The sequence below is a fragment of the Lasioglossum baleicum genome, chromosome 10 (genome assembly GCF_051020765.1).
Source record: "Lasioglossum baleicum chromosome 10, iyLasBale1, whole genome shotgun sequence".
Classification (NCBI taxonomy): Eukaryota; Metazoa; Arthropoda; class Insecta; order Hymenoptera; family Halictidae; genus Lasioglossum; species Lasioglossum baleicum.
In genome coordinates this window covers 3,357,507-3,381,871 of record NC_134938.1, presented here as the reverse complement: position 1 = coordinate 3,381,871, position 24,365 = coordinate 3,357,507, and the positions used below count along the sequence as shown (strand labels likewise).

Genomic DNA, 24,365 nt, shown 5'->3' with positions numbered 1-24,365 from the left:
GCTGCGCGCGAGCAATATCCGTGCGGCGACTTGCTAATCGCTCGAACCTCGAGCCGCGGCCGACGGGTTTCGAACCCTTAATTCGAAATTAAAGGTACAACACCACGGATTAGGGTACGAGACCATTCGAATGGGCGCGCGCGCGGCCAGGGCGGATCCCCGACACGGCTATTGAATAAATATGTAAACAAGGTAATAACATGCAAATCGCGCGGGAACCCCGGACGACTTCTTTCGTCGACTTTCCAATGGAGAAAAAGACGGAGGCCGGCGTCGAGAGCACGGTTTTATTGCGAATTATTGAGCGTATATCACGGACCCGGCATTCAACGGGGGAGATCGTGATCTATTCGACGAGCGTTCCTTGAATTGGAAAAACGTAGCCGGTGGAGGCGAGGAATTCTAGCCGAGAGAGCCGAGGATTTTCAGGTATTGGGTGATCAATTTCTTACCGGGAACATTTCAAATACTTGCTTCGTGCTGTTGTTAGCTTTTTTCCCGAGCGATATTAACCGTTCGCACTCCGAATTATTTTCCAATTTTGCTGCCAACTCCCTACTATTTGAAGTGTTTCGTTTGAAATTCACTCGAATGGACAGTTCCTTGACTGCTACTTATTTTAAACAATTTTGTTTACTAATTATATGTACAGGGTGTCCCGAATTTAAATGGTAAAACTTCAGGAGAGTGTAGGGGACCGAGAAACTAAGGCAAAAAGTCTTTTAGAGATTTGCTCGTTTTTGCTTCGTTTTGGAGAAAATCACAAAAAAAGTAACAAAACAAGTTTTCATTTTTGTACTTACTTATTTACGTTATCATCTACTCATTTTTATCATAAATGTATAATATTCACTGTCTATTTTCGTAGCTCTTTATGACAAAAATGGAGAAAAGATAAACACTAGAATTAGTTGAAGAATTTAGAACTATAGTTCCATTATATTTCTAACTTACTAAATCTTTCACAAAAGTAAATCAATTTTTCTGCGATTTGTTGCAGTTGAGGTAGAGAATTTCTAGTTTGAATAGTGATCTACAGTATATTTGTATGTTTTTTAAGCTTTGCACACACTGCGCTTTAAATCGCATTTTCTTATTGTTACCACAAATGTATAATATTCACTGTCTATTCATGGCTCTTGTAACCCATTAAAATTCTTTAATATTTGATACTTTCTGTGTTAGTCCTGATAAGCTTGTAATAATGAAAGCACCACGCTCATCAACGAGGCAAGTTTTGCGGAATAGTATCGTCTTACAGCAATTAGTAGTCGAGGATCTTTTTCACTGTTACAGCATAAAGCTAAAGTTCGCTCCAGGTCAAACTATCTTAGTAAGTTAAGAAGACCGCGTAACGTTCTTGCAAGACGAAATTCGACGCCTGAAATTTGAAATTAAGAATTTTCAACGCATCGTATAATCACTTGATCAAAGCGAGTACTTTTGATTCAATAGTATCAAACCGGATTACCCTTCGGATCAAACGAAGCCCATCTTTGTCAAGGTTTGTCATCCCCCGTCCCAGAAGCAACGAATTAATTATTATCGTCGCGAAACCGGAATCTGAAATCCTCGAGTCGACATGATTGCTCTATTTTGTTTTTCCCCCCTTGCTTTGATGTGCCATATTCCCCGGGATTTGTTCCGATGGTCGAAAGAAAAATGGCACCGACGTTGCCTGTAGTGTATTCTTGGTAATGCTTTCCCCTTAATGGCCTGGACGATCTGTTTGCGGAGTAAACAGGCAGAAATAGAATCGGAAGGAGCATGCTTGATACAACCGTGAATTAACCCAAGGGAGCTTGAAAGGAAGGAAGGAAGGAAGGAAGGGAAGAGGGGGCCTTTACCAAGGCGATAGAAATCCCGCTCGAAAACGTTTTTTTCGATATTAATAAAGACAAAGATCCGCGCGGCGATTTCCATCGCAAAGATCCTCCGGGACGTGTTTTTCCCCTCGGGTGCATCCATATTCATCGCGGCGTTCGACCGATTTGAATTTCTCGTTTTCTCGTCGCGCAGTCGTGATCGCCATTGTAAATACCGATTTTTCCCGTCTTCCACGTCCTCGATCGCTCTTCGTCTTCTTTCGCCGTGAATGACAGCGCGAGAGAGAGAGAAAAACTGCGGTATAATTTGTTGGCGGCGAGACAGGACCAAAAGCGGAACGAAGACTCGGGCCAGAAGAGAAACGTCGTATTTCATTTCGCGCTCGGTTTTACGACATTCCGGACATTAATGTCGTCAATTACCGTGCACGTCTTCGTCCGTTTTTACCGGGCCGATTCATTTACGAGCTCCTCCTCTCCCCCCACTCCCCGCGGCCCGATCATGAAAATTTATCGACTTGGCGGGCGAACGCGAAACCGTCGCGGAACGCTTTATATCTTGCGCCGTCGTCGATCTTTTAACAGAAACTTTCATACCGGGGCGAAAGAGTGAGAGAGAGAGAGAGGAAGAGAGAGATCGGAGCGTACGGTTCTTGCGCGGCTCCGGGAATAGACAGTTCCGTCAGATATGGCGAATAAAACGGGAAAGAGGTCTGACACGACGAGAATCTATCTGGTACAACCCATCCCGGAATCTCGATCACGAATTCTCACGACCGACAGGATAAATAGCCCGCTTTTTCCTTCTTCCTCTCGATTTCAACCGACCCATATCTCTCTCGCTCTCCCTCTCACTTCTTCTCCATCTTTCCCCTCTCTTCGCTCGTTGCGCTTTTACGATCATTCTCTCCTTACCTCCTCGCCACTCTTCCGTAAGCCGAAGGTTCGAACGTCGACGTGCCGGGAATAATGCTAGCGTTTATTGAATATTTTCCAGCCCGACCCCGTTATTTCCTTCTCTTCTCATTCCTGTTTCATTCCCCCGTTCTCCTTGTCCATCCTGTTCGGCGGCTTCTTCGCTCGCGCCGTTCCGTCCGGATGCGCCCCTCAAATCGTAAATCGGGCTTCGTGTCGGGACCGGGAACCCGTGGAGGAGAGAGGCCGTCTCCGGCGTTTCGTGAGACAGCGAAACAGAAGGGAACGGGCCGGGGACGACGATTCATAAATTAGCCGGCGGCTGAGCGCATCGAAAATGGAGAAGGAGCCCGAAGTTTTGCGCCGAGGAACACGCGGACACACGGCCCCCGGGGAAAGACAGGAGGCGCGGCCCTCTCCGCGATCTTTTTCCCCTTTTTTCCCCTTCCGACCGGTCTGCTCGCGTTACACGTTCAATAAATCCCGGGGTGATTTACGCGGGGCCCCGTGTACGCGTTATTTTATCGGGGGAGAATAGCGCCGGAGACTTTCGCCTTGCCTCGCTTTGCCTCGTCGCGAAAAGTAGAGGCTCCAAGATCCTGAATTCCTGTCGCGTTTGGTGTCCACCGGATTACAATATGTATCCTTGTTACCAATTGTCTGTTGTTATTTAGATTGTCCGATTTTGTGCACTAATTCCCTGTGCGAATGCGAACTGCTTAATCGTTGCCTGGTCGGTTGAATCTTTATGCAAAATAAAAACTTTTTCTACCTGAATTGCAACAAGCTGGGTTGAAATAAATAGCTCATTTCTGGTTGAATAAGTTTAATAGGTTGAAAATGATATAGTAGTACATACATATATTTAAATTCTTGAAATGTTTTTACTGTCAGAAATTAGACCTACCCACTTTTATTATAAATTCATAAATTCCGCAGTCTAGATATCACCTATCGAAAATTTGTCATCCCAACTCTCTAAGATCATTTAAAAAAAGAAACAAATTTCTATGTACATAGCTCACGTATCTTACAATTAATTCAGGTAATTTTTATCTTTTTTCTTAATTTATATAAGGCGATAGAGAAAAAATGCGTTTACGCACTGGCACCTCCTCATAGATGAAATTCGAGGAGGAAGTGTGGGGGGCTCGTCGAACCACTACCCACTGAAAAAACTCTATCGCACAAAGGACTTACAGCCCTATCACCTCCTGGCACCCGACGAAATAGCCGCAGGGGTCTTGTTTCCGCATCACAATTGGTGTCGGTGAAATCTGTTGTCGCGGAAACTGTGTCTGTGATTTCCATGGGACCCATCACGCAGATTATCCTATATCAATATGCGTATTGCTCTTCAGTATCCCTTTCGATGAGGGCCGCGTAAAGGTGAAGTGCAGTCAATTAGAAAGGACACGCGCCAGAATGAGCAAGCGATGGGAAGCAAAGAAAGACTAGCAAAAGGCCGGCTTGTACGGCGAGGCAATCATCGCAGACATTGAAGCCGTGTCCGAGAGAGTATGTTCGGCCCGGTCGAATCAGTCGATTCTCGCGGGCTCGCCTCGGCGATCTACCCTTCATTTTAACGAGCGCGTATCCGTTGCCGCGCGCATCGATGCGAGACCAGTGATTTGAGACGACAATTATCGTGCAGGTATAACAGGAAAACGTAACAGGTCGGCTGCGGTTTGATGGATGATGATGATGACGGTAATTGTCGGGAATTACCCGACGTTAATTACATCCAAGCGAAATCGAGCGCGTTTACACCGCCATTCGCAGACACTTACCAGACTGACCGACCGACCGACCGCGTTAATACACGCCCGATAAATTCGATTCGAAATGTCCGCGCGTTTCCCGTCCCGACATTTTGCCGGGTGCGTGCCTACCCTCCCTCGCAACCCCTCCGCACGTCATTCGATCTGTTACTCATCTCGCAGTCCTCCCCCGTCGCCTCGTGTCCGCTGCCAATTTTTGCACCCTCCCGTCCGTCGTCGCGCGCGTTGTTGTTGTTGTTTTTGGTTTTTTTCTCTCCCCGTGTGTGGTTTTCTCTCAGTATTTTTTTTTATTCCCATGACGAACGACAACACGCCGGCTCGTCATAAACGCGCGACGATTAATCGCCCCGACGAAAATCGCCGGGGGTGGGGCCAGCAGGGGGATGAAACACACGCGCGCGGGGGCTGGCGGCTCTCTGGCTCGCTTTTATAAACGCGATCAGGCACGAAATTGTGCCGCGGAAATACGATCGTGTAAACAGCTTCTGACACGTCCGCTATCGAAATTTTACAATGGACATCGGGACGCGCGAGCCTCGTAACTCGATCGCGCGATTTCGTATCGGATGTCACCCCCTCGCCTGCCCTCCGACACCCCACGCGAGATCGTTCCGCCGGGAATTTTCGTTCGTTCCGATAGCGATTCTTATTATTTATGGGGAGAAAACTGTCGGGGCCGCGTTAATGCATCACGATTGCCCGGCACACAGTTGTCTCCTCCCGGCTCTATAGAATTATGTATACACGCCGCGCTGTTCCATTTCTTGGATCCCCCCGTGCTCCGGTAATTCTAGATCTTTCGCTCCTTCAATGGAAGTAGAACGACGATGAGGTCACCAGATAGCCATATTGCAGGCCACAACCGACTTGCACTTTGTTCAATTTCAGCTCTCGTGATTGTGCGCGCAGCCTTTTCCGCGGAACTGAGGGTGACGTAAAGTTTGTACGCGATTGTTTGCTCGCCGGTGTTCTTTTACGCCGATGATTAACAATTATACCGAACGCGTTACCGAGTCTCCGATGTGTTGAGTCGTGAATCGATTTGTTAACCCTTTGGACTCGAAGCAATTCTAATGAAAAAGTCAAGACATTTCTTTCGACCCAGATCATTTTTATTCTATGCAATCTATTTTACTGTTTCCTTTGTCTCGATCGACAATTTGTTAACGTATTGTATTGATGTTTTCAGCGCACTAATTCTAAACTAAGCAATTTTGCAAATTACCACAAAATTTTCAACGTTTCGGTCAATTTTCAGACCATTTTCAAGAAACATTTTTATATAATTGCGTCTTAAAAATTATTAAATCAATGTATAATATGTAATTTATGTTTTGCATTACGCACAAAAACTAAATGTTCTACGAAACAAACCTACTTGCTAAGTGAAACAAATTTAATCTATTTATCTATTAGTCTATTTAATTAAATCTATTTTACATTGTGCACATTGGACCTGATTTCTCATACACACAACAGTTGAGCTTTTTACAATTTATAGAACACAGACGAATTCAATGATCAATGATCTCTCAATGAGTCCTAGACGTTTTTTTTACGTTTTTTGATAGCTCCTCGATAAAGAGTGTACAATTCGTACGCATTCGTAATCACGTTTATTTAATATTCCAGCCGATTTTGGTTCTAATTGAACAGTATCGGTTCGGGCCGCGAACCCAGCCACGCTGATTAACCCGGGAACTATAACTTGCGTGATAGCAGTCGCGCGCGAATTATAATCCTCCGCAGAACAGTTAGTATAATGCGCGACACTATGTATATCGTTCTACGATCGCGCGTTTTTATTCGCAGCCAGCGAGGCGTATAGTAAATGTTTTCGGGCATTACTCTCGATTTTGCTAAAGCTATTACCGGCGATTCCGCAGCTGCAATACGTGTCGAGCAGTCGGAAAATTCACGCATGAAAAGTACCGGCGGCCACCGAGAGTGATTCGATTTCGTTGTTTTGCGCTCGACTCGTTGCATCCCTCTCGACCAGTGTGCCCCCACCCCCCCCGTCGTCCCCCTGAACCACCCCCGCGCGCTGGCACCGGGCTCGCGCCGTGTTCGACCCTGTATAGTCTGCTCATTATTCATTTATCGGTTTAACGAGTACATCCGCGAAAAAGCGTTGCAAAATACCCGGCGCGGGTCGGTCGATACTCGGGCGCGACCACCCTCCAGTATTTCCTCTACTAATTTCCATCCCGCTTTCGATTGCTCGCGCGTCACACTACGATTCCTCGCACCGCGATTTTTCACAATTTAATGCCCCCTTCCCTCTCCGCCGCGCCGCGCTGCGCCGACCCGGTTGAAAATTCATTTCGTTGATTAAATCGTAATCCGTCCGATAATAATATTTCCACATTCGAATTACGAAAGAACGCTTCCGCAACCCTGGCTCCGACCTCGATTGCGGCGGGGAGGTGCGCGGCGGGGGGGTGTAGCGGTGGGAACGCGGCGAAGGTTCTCTTTTGCGCGCCACTTTTTCCTCCGGAGAGAAAGAAATGTATAAAAAAAAGATTACGACCGTGGAATCTCGTCAGGTGCTTCATGAATAACCTCTCAAAACCGTCCGACGGCGCGATTTCTTCCCACCCCCGACCCTGTTCTCTCTCCCTCTCTCCCTCTCTCTCTCTCGCTCTCGCGCTCTCTCCCCCTATCTATCCGGCTCTCAGCGAGGGTAACCTAATACACGGTGGCACGGTCGTCGGTCCCCTCGTGCTCTTTCTCTTTCCGCGCACGTCCGTCTGCGTGTACGTTGGTCATCGCTTTTTCCACTTTTTATTGTGTCTGCAGCGCCACTGGTTTGGTCGCCTGGGCCGCGCGGAGGCGGAGAACCAGATGGAGATTGAGAGAGGGAGGGAGGGAGGGAGAAAGAGAGACGGGGGCCGAGAGAAAGGGAGAGAAAAAATGGCAGGCTGTGGTTGGGGGGAACGAATGGTACGCCAGGGAAAACGTGGTGCACGTCGACGGGGACGTCGGCCGGGGAGGGTGAATCGGCGATGAGAGAGGAGGGTGGGAACGACACGGCGAGAGGCGGAGTGAGGGTGCTCGGGGTGGAAAAAAAAACGAAGAGCAAAATTCGCTATCGGAAAAATCGAGCTCTACGTGCCGCCGCCGTCGACCTCTCCACGCACACATGTTGCCCCCCCCCTCCCCCGTTGTATCCTTCTGTCCTTTTTCACCTGGCGTCTTTGTCCCTCCGTGTGCCTTGCTCCTTTTCTAATCGCCGGCCGGGTCTCCTCGTTCCTTCTTTTTCTCCCGTTCCCCTATTTCTCTTTCTCTCTCCCTCTCCCCCCTCTATTTCTCCGCCTCGCCCGGCGTTGCATCGGTGTAACTTCGATCCCATGTATCTTCCTTCTCTGTTCGCCGGCCAGGACACAGTGCCGAACACGCGGAGACGTGTGCATTGTGTGGCTTGGCACGGCCACGGAGAACGAGTCGCAATATGTGCACGATAAAATATACACAGAAATGTCCTACCCTGCTTGCTACGTACGTCTACATCCTTTTTCTCCATCCTCTCCTCTCCCCCCCACCCCTTCCCGGGCTACCCGCGTCATCTGTTTCGCTCGCGCGTACCTTCGCCCTCTCGATCGAGCTCCGGAGTGCGCGAGTATTATGGCGTACCTATACGCCGCCTCCAATGCGCCTCCACCAATACGTCGTTTCTTTCAACACACAGGGATCTGCAATACCGATGGGGTTCCATGTACCCAATACACGTCCTCCATGCTCGCGATCTCTCAACACGATAAGTCCTTTCAACCGGCACCGGCTTCGATTTCTTTTCTCTCTTACACCGTCTCTGATCCTTTACCGCGTCTCGTCTCTCCCCCCGTTTCACATCCCTCCCTCCACCGTTTCCCTCATCTGTTCTGTGACCGTAGTTGTACTCAGTACCACCGCCCCCCCGTGCTCTTCCTCTTTTTCCTCGACGATAGGAAGGATGTTACTCGGAGACGACGCGACCGAGGAGGAAGGTTTTATCCGGAGCAACTTAGGTTTGCCTGGCTGGAAATACCGCACGAATTGAGCCGACTTTCTTCCTCCATCCCCCGGTGATGCTCTTTCTCTACAACCCCTCCCCCCGGTCTCTCTCTCTCTCCACCTCCACCTTCGACGTCGTCCTCCGGCATCCTTGAATAGGATGCCATAGCCAATTCTGTTTTCCAGTCGAACGAAAGGAGGATTCCTTTCCTCCTTCGTGGATCAGCGCGACGACTCTTACCCCGGATGTATTACGGATTTTCTGTACTTATTCCTGGCTCTTATCGGATCTTCGGTAATCAGATCGAGTGCCTTCGCCGGTAAAAAGACACGCCGGATACTACTGTCTACCGGACGAGCGAATTTTAAGACGATCCACTGCGCCCGATCGAACTGTCTACCGCGTTTCGAACATTTAGCCGACCTTCCTGTAGTACGAACGTTTTTTAACGTTGAGAAAATTCGTTAAACATGTAGAATTTCAAGAAAATGTTGTTTCTCCAGTACCACGCGCGAAAAAAATGTTTTTTTAACATGCTATAAATCATTTCCCATAGATTTTTCCACGCTGATTTCAAATCTGGTCTCAAAATTTGTCTACGACCTCAGAATTTTGCAAGAAATCGAAACGCTCTTTCTATTGCTTGTTTGCACAAGATTCTACGATAATTTTTTCGCTTTCCGGAGCCAGTTAAAGTTAAAAAGCCCATATTTACTTCAATGTTGAATAACTCGAATAAAAAAAAAAGTCGCACAATATTCAACAACCACACAATTTACACAGGAAAGACAGTCCTTCCAAATGATATTAACGCGATTTATCAAAAACATTTGTTACTCCCCGTGTGATGTGCCAAAGTTGCACAAAATTTTTGTTAACCGTCAATGTTGTCTTCATCTCGCTATAACTTTGTAAAAACACCAACATAGCAACAATTTGAAACAGAGCATGTGAAACTAGAGATTTGGGACCAATTTTTCGGGTTCGCACAATTGACCCCTTAATTCTTTTGAGGAGTGTACTTCTTAAAATCGATTCAGTGCAAACACGATTTAGTCTGAAACAAGTTCTTACTCTCCTAAGTTGAACGATTTACTTAGGATCATTCCACTGCCCCATCTCTGTTTCCTCTGTCAAATATCAGGCCAGTCGACGCGTATCGTTTGTAATTAGAGTGTAAACGGTAACAACCATCGGATAGCTCGTCCGAAGCCCGTTAGCACCGCTTATCGTGGTTCAATAGCATTAAACTTGAAACGTCGCCCGTCAAAGGCGTTTAAAGACGCCCGTCTTTCAGTTATCTTGCTCTCCGTGCGAAAAACCTGCTTGAACGGACTATAATTAGGAATAGCGAGTCGTTGGGTGTCCGTAACAGTACCGCGGACGAGGGGTTAGCATCGGCAAAGTGAGAACGACTGTTCGATGACTTAACGTTGCGAGAGGCGGTGGCGCTAGCTTATCGGATAATCCTGGAGGTCATAAACACACGGAACATCTTCGATCGCGGCGGAGATAGCGGGCAACTCCGGCGTTTCCATGAATTTTTATCGGGGGCTGTTTCGCTTTTACATCGCTCTTGAGATTCCGGAAGTTCGACATTCCGGTCTCCTGCGGGACACACCGAGGAGGGACGCTTAATTCTCGATCCCCCGAACGGCCACTTAAATTTCGCGCACTAAAACACACCCCTCGGGGAAACAGTCGTTAACTCGAGTCGTGGTCAAAAGCCGTTTCTCCTTCGGACCGCTAACGGGTTCGCTCTCCGGGATTTAAGTACCGCGCGGATGCTCCCGCGAGTACGTCCGACGCGTACAGTTGGTTGTAAAAGTGTCCGTACACCCCTACTATCAACAATAGAACCGTCCAACAGTAAAACGACTGGTTTGCGACTCCCAAAACGCAACTTCTATCGCCTCTTCCGAAATTCTACGGACTAAACTTTTGTACATTGCCTCTCTGAATACAGAAGTGTTTAATATTGCGTAATACCAGACGTTTTTCTTCAGCCTAATTCGAAAAATTGGGAACATACACGGTATTAACCGTAATAATTAGACGGCGGATCGTTATGCAAAATAAAAATTGTCTGCATCGATCAAGTTTCAAGAAGTACGAACCAAATTGAATGTTATTTCTGCTGGTAATGATTTTAATAGAGGAGAAATCATATATTGACATGTTCACTTTCTAAAATTCTCCAACAATTTTCAATTTCATCTACTCAACTTTGCTATAAATGCATAAAGATCCGCAGTCTAGTAATGCAATATAAATGTGGAAGTCTGAATATAAAATTAACGATTTCGAGTTCCTGGAATTTGTAAAAATTTGAAGAAAATTCACCGCGTGTGCTGTCAGGTAAAATGTTCATAAACTTTTTTCGCATTTTTTGTTAAGCAGAACAGAAGAACCAGAGTATAATTTATCATACCGTGTTCATCCTCTAATTAGGGGTATTGCCAGAAATTAGACAGAAGTCGATGAAATCGGTTAAATCTGGTAGGCGGATATTTTTGCAACCAACTGTAGCTGGTGGTGGTGATGTTGTTGCCAGCGCCGGAATAGCTTTTATCAGGCGTACGGCTTTTACGAGTCGTTCCTCTCTTTCCGGCACGACCTGCTGCTTTCCAAGACACACCGAGGACACTTCGTCTCACTTCATTCCTTTTTCATCCGTTAGTCGTTCCTGGGTTTCGCGTTCCTCGCTCTTTCCGGAAAGAGCGAGTCTCGGAGGAAACTGTAAAACTTCTCCGCGTGTCATCTCGCGTTTAGTGTACCGCGACGCGACGCGCTGGCATGCAGATGCAACTTAGCGGGTGGTCCGACGAAAAGAAATTGGGTTGGCTTGTATATTTCGTTTAGACTCGATTCCTTCGAACGACCGGAATTCCAGCTACTTGATGTTAGCTGTTGCCGGAAGTCTCATTTTCTCTGGTGTCGAGAGAAGGCATTTAAAAAAATGTATTAATTTCAGCTATTACTAGCTTTTTAATTAATCAATTTATTAACCAAGCTACAGAGACATTACGTGCCCGCAGTGCTGCATTTCCTTCATTTGGACTTTGTATAATCATTCTCATTTTGTTAATGTTACGAATTAGAAGGGGTAGAACTAATCACTTAACTTAGAAATATCTTTATTTCCCCAACTTGGGTACGTTCAAATTGTCAATGAACTTTGTACAAAAACACTTCATGTATCAGACCAAAACCACAAGCCGGTTTTGGTTAGATTTGAAGAATAAAGAGCTTTAGATAAGAATAGATGAGTTTAGATGCGACAGGGAATCCTGTAGATAGATCGAATCGAATTGCCTACTCGCGAAAACCGGTCAAGAGAACTTTGTATCATTATTCTCATTTTTGTTTAACACAAGATGGACCCGATACGCACAAAAATGTTGTGTAACGATGTAACCTTGTCGCATCCCGTTACAACACATCCATACGTAGCGCTCAATTATTAAAATTGAAAGTTGCGAAAAACAAAAATTTGAATATGTACACCAATTTACATAAACCGAGGCTAAAGAAAATCCCACGCGCTCTATTAAAAGTCATGCTCAAGGTAAAATAAAAATCTGATTGAAATAGGAATGTTTACCCGTATGTTGAATATTAGAAAATCTAGTACGCCGCAGACAAATGAAATTCACAGTCTAGTTATTCTATCGTTGACACGTTGGCTGCCACGTCGGCGACACTGATCTTTAACCAGGTAGATAAAACAGTATCACAACCTGTTTGCATTCTCTAGACTCTACTTCTCAAGCAAACTTGATTTAAAAAATTTACTTCTAAAACTAGGCAAATAATTCCGTCATCCATGCATGGGTGACGCGACAGTCAACGTGTTTCTATCATTTTGATTTTGTGCGAATCTTCGGGGTCGATAGTCGACGCTGAACGTGTTAATTCCCCCTAGAGTTCATCATTCAAGGTGCAAGATAGACGCAGAAGACCCTGAATGGGTGGATTTATCGCGGGTACAGATCATCGCGCGGCGCCGCGCCGGCCTGAAAAAGTGTCGCTATCGATCGCGCGAAATAATAACGGTAATTTGTTCCCCCCCCCCCCCTGGAACCCTTTCTCCCCGGGGCAGCAGCACGGGTATATTCTAAATCATGAGCGATAAGCTACACCTAAGCCGCCGGTATTTGCATTTAATTAATCCCGGGGGAGCTTCGGCCGGTATTTTCGAGACACCCTGTGGGCATATTTATGTACTCACGCCGACTACCAGGCGGTCTCCAGACCCTCCTTACTCGGCTTTATGCTCGACGTTTCGCACTTTTATCGATGCAGGGGTGTTAGCATTATGCCGGCTATCAACGAGGGGGTGGAACGAACACTCTTTGGCCTTCTCGCGCCCAGGGAGTCGTTAAGAGGTCACCCCCCCGGGTCGAGTTCTCCCTGGTCTCTCTCCCCTTCCTTCTTCATCCCCTCCGCTCACGATTCTTCTCTCTCTCTCTCTTCTCTTTTTTCCTTCTCTTTCACGTCTGGTGTTCCCACTTTGCTGCAACCTCGTTCGTCCGAACAACAGCAACGCTCTCCACCGAGAGTAACCGAGAGAGAGAGAGAGAGAAAAAAAGCGGTCGAAGGGAAAGGGAGGAGGCAGATGATAGAAGAAAGGAGAGAAAACGAGGATCGTTTGAATTCGACGGCGGTGTGCGCTGGTCGATCGTTAACGTCGAATTCGCCCATCGTTCGAGTCACGGCTGGAATTAATTTTATCCCCGCGCGGAAAGAATCGCCGCAGCGTTTTCCGCTGGTGCAAAATCCCGGCGAAGTTCGGGCCGTTCCGTTGGAAAACAGTCGTCCCGGTTAATCCACGATCGGATTACCCGCTCGAGAACAACCGACCGGTGTTATTTAAACGTGGCCGGCGTAACGAACTCGAAGCGAAAAATGGTCGGGGAGCACCGAGGAAACGGGGCCTTTGAGAAATAGCTTTGCCAAGTGGATCGTGGAAGTGCGCGGTGTGCCCCGACTCCGTCCTCTCTTCCCGTTCGGAATTGCGTTCGCGGATTAACAGACACCGCTCTCGTCCCCCGAATGATACGGCGCGGCGAGGCGTTGTCTTTGTGCTCGCCTCGGAAAGTAGTGTCCCGTAAATTTGCGAATTCACGGACTCCGTTGGCGGAGATCCTCCTCTCCCAATAATCGCGAGCTCTCGTCGTCCCCTATAATTCCCGTGGGACCATTAGTTCTGCTATTGAACACTATGCACATGTTTTATTTCGATACGTCACCTTGTCTGCTGATTTGGAAGACCATCGCGTCGGTTTTTGCAATGAACTTTAGAAGTTTATTTAGAGTTAGAAGCGATATAAAATCGTAGGAAAGTGTACGTAAAAGTTTCACCGCGAGTTCCGTCGCGTCTCAACAGTCTCGGGTCTCCAAAAAACGATAAAGTAAAGATGCGGAGCAAATCTAACATGAAACAACTCGGAATGTCACGAGGTGGGGTTGAAGCAGCGCTCGGATTTACTTACTCGCGACGGCAGAGTTTCGAAGGCTACGCCCCCTCGACCCGACCGCGCGTCTCGCTCCCCGTGGCGGCCCTAGTTCTCCTAGGCGCCACGAATAGCGAGTATGGGGGCGTAGCCTTTGAAACTCGGCCGTCGCGAGCAAGTAAATCCGTGCGCTAGGCTACAGCATCGATTCCGGTCCGACGCGGCGTTAAACTGTGCCATCGAAGCCGGTTTTTTTTTTGTCGCGGATACCCTAAAGGAAAAGGAAACTCCCCTCTAACCGCATCCATTACCGCGGAGTGAGTCTCTGGCGTCTCATTGTTCGGGCTTGCAAAAAACAAGCGGGACCCTCGCCCCTCGGTGAACTCGTTTCTATCTTAGCTAGTGTAAATACCAGCGCGGTAATTAACGCGCGGCGACGGTGAAAACGCGGCGGAATGATATCCGATGTGGCGCGTAGCGAGCAAATTAGTGTCACAGCGTCGAGGCGGCAGCACCCTCCTCTGACTGGTTCTCGTTAAGGCACTCTCCCCTCGCTTCAACACCCCCCCTCCCGAACCCCTTTCTTTCTTACTCTCACACCCCGTCAGCCGCGCCACCATCAACTCCCCCCTTTCGCTTCTTCCGTTGTCGGAATCCCTCTCTTTCTGACGCGCGAGGACAAAATCGCCTGCGGGCGCATTTCCCCGCGACGACGATGTCGCAGACGCGACGGGAATTTGCATTGTGAACGCGGCTTTACGGCCAACCCCGTCCCAGCCGGCTCGTTCGTCGAAACACCGCGGAATTATCGTTGTCAGCCGACCGTCGTAATTCCGGGATGAACACTGAGGAAAACAAGACCTTCGTGCCCAGCTGATAGCGACTACAATTAACTCGGCGTTGATTACGCGACGACCGAGGATCAACCGTGATCCTTCGTGGGATTTTTGGGGAGACCGGCTTAACGTTTTTATTAGCAACGGCGGCACCGACGTTTCAATTATTCTACGGCTAAATGAATAAGCTTCGAAGAATTTCCAGATTGTTCTACCACCGACCCTGTACAGGAGTTTCCGAAATCGTGGCGAAAACGGCCGAGATTCTACACGCAGGAGCAAGTCGAAAGGAATAATTTATTCTTTCGGTTGAGACTTACGGAATACGTACAATGTGGAAACTGTGATTTCATGTTAGCTCACCAAAAAATCTCGGGAAATTCGCGAATAGTGCTGAAACCTCGTTCTGTAAAAATATAAATGACGTCACTCTTCTTTACGACCAGGACTTTCAACTTAATAATGCGAATTAATTTTACTATTTTACATCTACTCGATTTTTTCAGAATCTTCGCACATGACTAAATTGGGAAGATAAGCCGGAAACTATTTTGTTCCACTTTACCCTATAACTACCCTCCCGGTCGAGATGTAGGGTTAACATTTTACACGTGTTTTTTCTCGATGCCCTCTCGAATGGCTTGTAGGCCTTTTAATTTGGTCCACCAGCAATTTTTATCATCTTTTTTGGGCCATACCCTTTGCTTAATTTTCCGTGGGCAAGCTGGGTTGTTCATGTTGACGACTAATTTTTTACTGTTCTACATTTTTAAAAAATCTGAACAAATTCTGGAACACGTATTGAGGTCTTTAGTTTAATATTATAATCGTTGGAACGTCAATTGTTCCAAGTATTAATGGGAAAAACTAAATATTTGAAAGATAGAAATTGCTCCCCGAATGTAAACGATCCAGGGCAGCTGGTGGAGGGTTACAGATTCGCAAACTGTTAACCCCTTGCCGTATTTGAACGAGTCACGCTCGTCATGAAGATTTTAAACAATGTCTGACAAATATGAATGTTTCGCGTTACTTTTTAAATTAAAAATCAAACAAAATCAAACTACTTTTGATTGCAATTGAGTTAATGGTTATCACAGCGATTACTTTTCGAATCCTTCAAGATCCTACAAATGCTAACAAAGTTTGGTTTAAGCAATGGCATTATGAACGAAATTAATGTTTACAGATCGGATAAAGGCGAAGAGCTTTGTCACTTGTACATAGACAGCGAATTTTATGCATTTCTGACGACAATGAGTAGGTGTAATTTAAAATATTAAGAACATTAGACGGAATTAAAAATACTTTTATGTCACTTTCGTGATTCAAATAAATCTTGAAAAGGATCCAAAATCGCTTCATAATTAGTAATAACTGATCCAACCGTTGCGCCGAAAGCATTTAACATTTATTTACTGTGTTCTTCACGATTTTTTACGCTTTTCTATAAAATATGTCCGGGTGCTTCTTTCTTTTACACAGTAGCGTATACAACCGACATGGTAGCGAACGTGTTAAGGAGTTCTTGAGGGTGTTGAAACCGATATGAGTTTTGGATTGCTTTGCCGACGGATACTCAGCTTATCATTGTGCGCGGCAGTCCAGAATCTCTCCGAAACAGTAGAACAATTGAAATCCCATCGCCATTGGTATTCCACGGGTAACGTATTCTAACATGCTGGTCCAATAATCGTGGCCAGCTACAGAATTCTACACCCTGACACGAAATCGAGAGGATAGTGGGCGTCTCTCTCCCTCCATCGAACTCGATAACAGACGGACGAAGTGAGAGAGCGAGAGGAAGAGAGAGAGAGAGAGATAGAGAGATAGAGAAGGAGGGTGGAGGTCAGCTTCAGCGGCCGGGCCGTTAATGTTTAGCGCAATCAGCGATAATGGCGGTCTATGGCGCGTTTAATCAAGGCAGTAGCCCGTTGCGGTTTGTGGTTCGAAAGCGGGCTGCCCCATGGCGCAAAGGAAAGGGTCAGTGTGTATACGTGTGTAGATATACGCGAAACAGGGAGCAACAGAGTGGCGGGAGGAAAATGGGAGGAAGAGGGACGCGCGAAGGGATGGAGAACAAGAGGGTTGAACATATCAGGTGGACTTAGCGGTCTCTGCTAGCTCGGCATCGCCACGACCAGAGAGTGACCGCTGTACACGCATACAGGCGACAAGCAGACGAACGCACACGGACACACACGGACACAAGGGTAACACGGTTCGTCGGGACTCGCGTCTCTCTGTGGCCCGGGTATATCGCGGATTGACCAGAGACTCTCCCTTTCTCTTTCGTACCCTCGAGCTGTCCATGCCTATTCTGTATCCCGTGCGTTGTGCACGCCTCTCCGGCCCACCCACACACGCTCGCAGAAATTCGCACCCGCGCCGTACACCGGCCTGCGCCAGCAAGCAGCCTCTTGCCACCGCCGCGTTTCCCAGTTTTCCTCGTCGACCGGCTTGCGGTTAGAACCGCGGTGCAAGTGCCCCGACTACTCTACAGGCTGTACGAGGAGTAAGCGGAGGAGGAGGAGGAGCGGAATCTCCCCTCGTCTCTCGTTCTCATCCCTCTCGGACCTTGGCGGACGCGGCCGTAACGATCGCGGAACGGTGATTGAAACGGGCCTTTATGCGACGCCGATGAACCGGTAATTGTAATTGGATGATCGCCGGGATCGGGATTCATTGGTTGTGATCGATCACCCCGCTGGAAAGACTGTTAGCCCGGCTCTCTCGGATTAAATTCGCCGCGAAGATAGAGCCGTTCCCTTTTTCGCGGCCACGGAACGAGAATCCTCGGAGATTGCGGACGACCGTAATGTTTAACGCTCGACGAATTTATCGACGAATTTATCGCGCGGCGTGCCTCGAGAAAACGCACGCGTAATCGATTCTTTACGAGAAATCGTAGAGCCAGCCGTTTATTGAGTGTATCCCGATTACGGTAACACGATTTTCTCCTCGGAAACCTATTTGGAGGCGGCAATCTCCTGGCAGCGGCCCCTAGTTTCCTCTAATACCTGGCCCCGGAACATCCCTCTTAATGGCCGAGGAGCCCTGCTCCGCCGTTATTGACTGCTACCGGCACTTTCGTGGCCCCGTATAGATGTCCTGGTCGTCTAATATCCTGAGTGCCGCTAATTTGCCCGTCCGTAACCCACTGACACGCTAATCGATCATTGTATCAGCGACGCACGCCGCTCCAGCCAGTCCCCGGTCCCCGCTATAGTCTGTGATCTGGTTCAGGCTTGGCTCGGAGCTCCGCTTCTAAACGGCACCGTCTCCAGAGGAAGAGAGGCTGCGAAAGACGGAGACGGAGCGGCGAGAGAGATTGCGAATCGTGTGAGTTAGGGACACGGATAGGAGATGGGTAATTAGGTACTCGAGGGTAATCGCAGCATCTCGAGCGACCGCCTACGCCGGTGATCTCGATGACGATGCGCAGATTGTCGGGCACATTGTGTTAATTTTCCTCGGCCGGGAACGCGTCGACGATTTGCACCGGTCTCTGATTTATGGCTCCGCGGTCGTTATCGGCGCTCGCAAAAATTCTGACACAGGATGGGTCTAAATTCACGCGTTTTCGGGGCTGCTGCAAGGCAGTAGATTAGAATATACTGTTAGGGACAAAAGTAATTGCACGGTTGGCTTTCGATTGAACAAACCTATATAAATTAAAGAAAACGCACAAGTTTAATCATAATCACTGGATCTAAATCTATAATTTTACGAATAAATGTTGTATGTAGACAGCGGATCTTTATGCAAAATGAAAATGTTTTGCGTTGATTGTGGGGAGCAGCACAGAAAAATAACGCATATAAATATAAATATAAAATAACGCAGTGAAGCAGCACATAAAAATGGATTTCATCCCTCAGCGACTTTGTTGCATTAAAAGCGACATCGCAACATTCTTGAATTTTTAAAATCTTGTATTCTGTTTTGTATTCCACCGAACGAATTTCTTCATAAACATTCGCAGTCCAGTTACATGGGTTAATGTTCGTTACAACAGACTTGTAGGGTGTTTACGTTGCGTAAAGATCCACAGTCCACTCACGAATTTGTATACCACGGTAAGCCCGATCGGAGTATGCACGGCGCTATTCATCGATCTCTAAAAATCGGTGCCACGGCAGTGGTCTGCCAGCGAGCATTCCTCGGAGTCATTGATTGATGCATCCCCAGCCCAACGATCCTTTTTATCGCGCAGCAATACAACCGGGGCCGATCGTGATTACTCATGGTTGCGCTCGAAAGAATGACCTGTCGCTGTCAATTCCCCGGCCCGTTGCTCTCCCTCTATCTCCTTTATCTTTTGTTACAGTCGTACGGGGGGTGAGTAATGCACTCCGGTGTCCGATACCCGAAGGTATCAATATTTCCTCGATCGTGTTCCTTTCTCCCCGCGGCTTCTTATCCGGTCAGCTTATCCATCGACGCGATAATAGAAGAACCGTTCGTTCGTTCGAGAGAGAGAGGTTCCCGTGGTGGATTTTATTGTGGAACCACCCCGGCCGAGCGTCGAGGTTCATCCCCCCGGCAGCAGCAACCCCTGTCACTCCCCGCGAAACAGATGTCGATTGGAGTTTATTGCGCGGCGTCAGGTGTATCGAATCGCGCGACGTTTCCGGCCGAACAAGTTAGGAAACGATGGACACCCGGTGTATCGAAATACAAGCGCGGCGGGGCTGAACACTCGAAGACGAAGAGGAAAAGGGTGGAAAGCTCGAGTGCTGAGGCAGCACTCTGACGTTCAAACATCCAAACATCCCAATCTTTTGCCGTCTGTCAGCTCCTCTCCTCCACCCCCATCGGCGCTCGAGTGCCACTTATTCTCCTCCGTCGTCGCTTTCTCCATCTCTTCTTCCCTCGATCCTGTACCATGCCCACTTCACGTCTCTCTCCCTCTCTCCCTTCCCAGCTCTACCCATTCCATTGGCAATAGCAGTGCGCCGATGTCGCTGACTGATGCCAATGCTGGCTCCGGTGCAGGTAACAATGAGTATTCTCCCTCTCTCTCTCTCTTTATCCCCTTCTCCCTGTTCCCCTCTCCCGTTCTAGCATCGAATCCCCCGGATTCAGATGTACATATATACAAAGCCACACAAATGGGGAGCGTTAGCGAGACAGAGACATGCACCACGAGCATTCTCTGCGCAGCAACCCACTCGAAGTCATCCCTCCTCGCGTCGAGCAGCCACGATGAACCCCTGAATTGATTGCAGCCTGTTTACCCTCGAACATTCACACATAATGGCTGGTCCTCCTCTTGACGTTGTCGATTACCCTCTGTCTTCAAAGCTTAACCTCTCAGACTGCTCTCGAGCCGTACGCGTGATCAGTCATCGATCTTTCGTTTTATTTTTTTGCTGCGGCCCCGACGCCGGAACGCAATCATTTTTCTTCGAAACGGAACCCAGGCGGACTTGATTTACATGCGTGCACGATGGCGGCACAGGCTTGCTGTGCGTTACATCGCGTTCACGACCTTTTGCTTGTCGGGGAAACGCGTGACAGCAATCGCAACGCGAGATTCTTTTTGGTTGTTCGAGTCGAAACGGTGGGGTGCAAACCTTCTTTCTCGAAATTGCTAACTCTTCAGTGGTACGGTGCTTATTTGAACTACGAGGTATCATAGTAGGACCTCTCTAGGACTCTGTGTATATATATTCTCGGGCACCATTAACCCTTTGCACTCGGAGATATTTTAATTCGAAAATTAAACATTTCTTCCAACCAAGAATATTTCCATAATAATATTCCCATTCTCTATGTTTTCTTAAATTTGATTGATACGAAATTGGTGAATACTAAAAATTCAAGGATGTTGTAATGTTGCTTTTAATGTAACAAAGTCGTTAAGGGATGATATCAATTTTTACGTTATTCCCACTTCGCACAATCAATGCAAAACATTTCTATTTCGCATAAAGATCCGCAGATATTAAAAATTCAAGGAATTCAAGTGTAATGTTGCTTTTAATGTAACAAAGTCGTTAAGGGATGAAATAAATTTTCACGTTATTCCCACTTCCCATAATCGATGCAGAACATTTTTATTTCGCACGAAGATCCGCAGTCTACTTATCAGGCATCGTTAGCTTTCCGTGTCGAAAGATCTTTTTTCTCTTTTCCAAAAAATTATAGACTAATCGCCGGTAGCTTACGTGCCAATAACGTTGATCGCTTCTACGAACGACACTGTCAAAACTTGCGCAAAACGAACAGAATTCGCACGGCACTCGACGTGTTAATTCCACAGCATTTTCCCATCTCGTGGAAGTGTTCGCTGCATAGACGACACAGAGCATAGTGTTTCACGATATCTCGAGCTATAATATTGTGCAGTTTGACCCGCGCAGCATTGAGGGCTGTTCATCCGGTGTGATTACCGAGCAGCCGGTGTTCCCTCTTTCGTTTCGGCGGGCGAGGTAAAAATTGATTGATATTCGCGTCGATACATCGAGCTCGGTCGCGTCGCAATTCCGGAGAAGCAGTCATCGGTTAACGCCGAGGGGTTCCCAATTATTTTGGCCCGTGGAGGTCGCGCGCGGCCGGCCCGATCCATTGTCGCGGTTCGGCTCGCGTTCGTAACAGTTGTAACTTTTGTCCCGATAACTCGTTTACCAGCGACGGGCATTATTCCGTGGGCTCGACCCGACGTTACGCGAAGCGTTGGTCGTCGCGTGTTATTTTGTGTGTGCGCGCGCGTATACGTCTGTGTGCATATTTTTTTTTTGTTCGTTTCGTTTCGTTCGTACCGGTGACAGCCGTGTATGTGCGCGCCCGTGTGTGTGTGTGTGTGCGACGGAAAATGGGTGTGAGGCGCAGCGAAAATGCAGTCCGACCACGTGCGCGCACCACCGAGAGCACGAAACGCATAAAATTCCATCAAGGGTAGGGATATCTGTGTTTTTCCCTCCGTTATATCCACCGGCTCCCTCTTTCCCGCCGCTTTTCAACCCCCTTGCCTGCTGGCAACGGCCACCCCCGTTGCGACGCGGCACAACCAACACCGCGGAAAATTAACCGAATGACAATGGCGAGCTCTAATATTTATACGAGCAATTTTCGACGCGACTAGCAGCCGCGGGGCTGCACCGTAGCCACGATTTCTCCCCCATAAATCGTGCCCGTGTATATTCGTCACGCGCGACAGAGTTGCCAAAAGGGTTCCCGCTCCCGCTCCCCTTCCCCCGCCTATTTTTTTCTTCAATCTTTGTCATCGCTGTCGCCACCATTATTTCAGGGGCGTGCTCTCGCTGAAATATCCTGGCCGGATACACTATCCGATTTTCGGGATTAAGTAGGGGTCTGCGGTCTTTCGTTTCTGTCAAATATGCACTGTGCTTTAATCCGTTTAGTCTGTTAACAAGCCTCGTACGTAGACGGCGCGCGAACGATCGTTATGGATTCATAATGAATATGAGTGGGTGAAATTTGAAACAGTGAGAAGGTTAACACTAGGTTTTACGGAGCACTAAAGTCACTATTTTATATCGCTTTATACATTAGTTACGAACAAAATTAGTTACAAACAAAATAAATATATATATAATGTTAATTAATTCACCGAATGATTAGGTAAAGACAGGAATAATAACAGAACTGAGTTTCTCCCCTGTAAAAAGAGATTTTTTTTATTTTATTATTCGTGTTCCTATTTACAACTATTTACAAGGCTTACCTGTAAAAAGAGAAACGACATTAAATGTCAATTATTTCCCCTATGTCCTTTATATAATTATAATCTCTACAATTATCGCTTTTCTTTTAGGTTAAACGTTGCGCGTTTTCCCTATATCATGACACATAAGTCTTTCTCTCTATGTATATCTTTCTCCCCCTCCATCTGGTGTTTGTTTTATTAAACTAAACCACACACAGCTGATGCCGATTCATCAGTCTTGACCAATAAGACCACAGTCAGCTAATTCATCAGTCTTGCGAAACGTGTCAGAGATCAATGACCGGCTTACAATCCTACGATTTAGCAAATACGTCGCTTCTTTCGGTTTCCGTCATTTGTTCTGTAAACTTACAAACAAAATTTCACGTGTCTGCACCAGCGACTCGACTTTTGTCCGCCATTATCTAAGCACCTGTATCCGGATCCCGGATCTTCTCCTCATCCGCAAAGTCGCGGCTTAACAACCCAAACATACTTTTCGAATAATTCCTCACAGACGTATCTTCGCGATCTTAGTAATCGTAAATTAAAAATATTAGAACCAGCAGCAACATTTATAAACTGACTTACGAGTAGTTTGTGCTTCATTTGCAAGACACAGCAGCTAAATATAAATTTATATTCTTCATTAATAGTTTTATATAATGTGGCGAAAATAATATAATATTAATACTCTTAAAGTCTTTTAATATTTTCATCGTTTTAAATTACGCTCGCTCATTTTTGTTATAAATGCATAAAATCCGGAGTCTAATTATGAGTAACAAAAATGACTACGTTTGAATGTATGTACCTAGTTATCGAAGATCCAGTAGCCTGATAAAGTCACGTTCGGAAATCAACTAAACGCACAATGGACGATACAATAACGCGGCCGCAGGAGGTCAAACGTATCAAATAGTTTCCTGATCTCCCTCTAATCCCCGCAATTGTATCAACCATCGACTTTCTATTAATTTTCAAACGGTTAGCGTTCAGCCGGTTGAGCGATAGATCAGGCATTAATCACTCGTACCGTGGCGCGTAATTGCTCGATACTTCTTCGCGCGGCGAAAACTGGAAACAAATTGATTAGTGAGTTGATTAAATCTAGTCTTCTACGTAAATCTCAGCTGCGTGTATACACTATGTGACAAAATAATAGCACACTTTAAGTTTTACACGATTTCAATTGACATATACATTCACAATGAAACTATCTTTTAAACCTTTTGCATCTTGTAGAGTATATTCCCGGGATGGTCCCGCGTGCAAAAAAAATTTTACATTTCTTTATTAATTACGATTTTATTTGCGAAAATGTAGGGTGGTGATACCGTAGTGAACTCCGCTGAATGTTAGACATTAGGAACAGTAACGACGCGACGTTGTTACCGCTATCGATTGCCGCTTTCAGATATTTATAAATTACGATTTGGAATGTGACGGCTGACAGAGATAATAACAGAGATAAAAAAAAGTGTGATATAAAAAAAGACTTTTAGTAAAAATTAAACCGACTTCGAAAAAACGCACTAAAAAGTATAAAATAATTTCCATTTAATATATGTGAATACACACGAACTTAAATACAATACAATCTTTTCAGAGGCAGCGCAAATATATTATTTAAATATAAATATATTAGTATTTAGAACAATTTAAGGATTTTCGTAATTTCCAGTGTCGAAAATTTTCAATTTTGCGCCGCCTTCGAATAGATTGTATTGTATTTAAGTTCGTGTGTATTCGCATATATTAAATGGAAATTATTTTATACTTTTTAGTGCGTTTTTCGAAGTCGGTTTAATTTTTTTTTTAAAAGTTTTATTTTTATTACAATGAGTAAAGTACGTTGATTTTCTGGGAACGTGTAGGGGAG

General features: G+C 46.5%; 1 protein-coding gene across 2 annotated transcripts in view; it reads left to right on the top strand.

Moving 5' to 3' along the window:
* Positions 1 to 24,365, top strand: part of LOC143213059 (protein groucho) — a 169,185-nt gene that overhangs the window by 71,236 nt on the left and 73,584 nt on the right. The window lies entirely within an intron of this gene.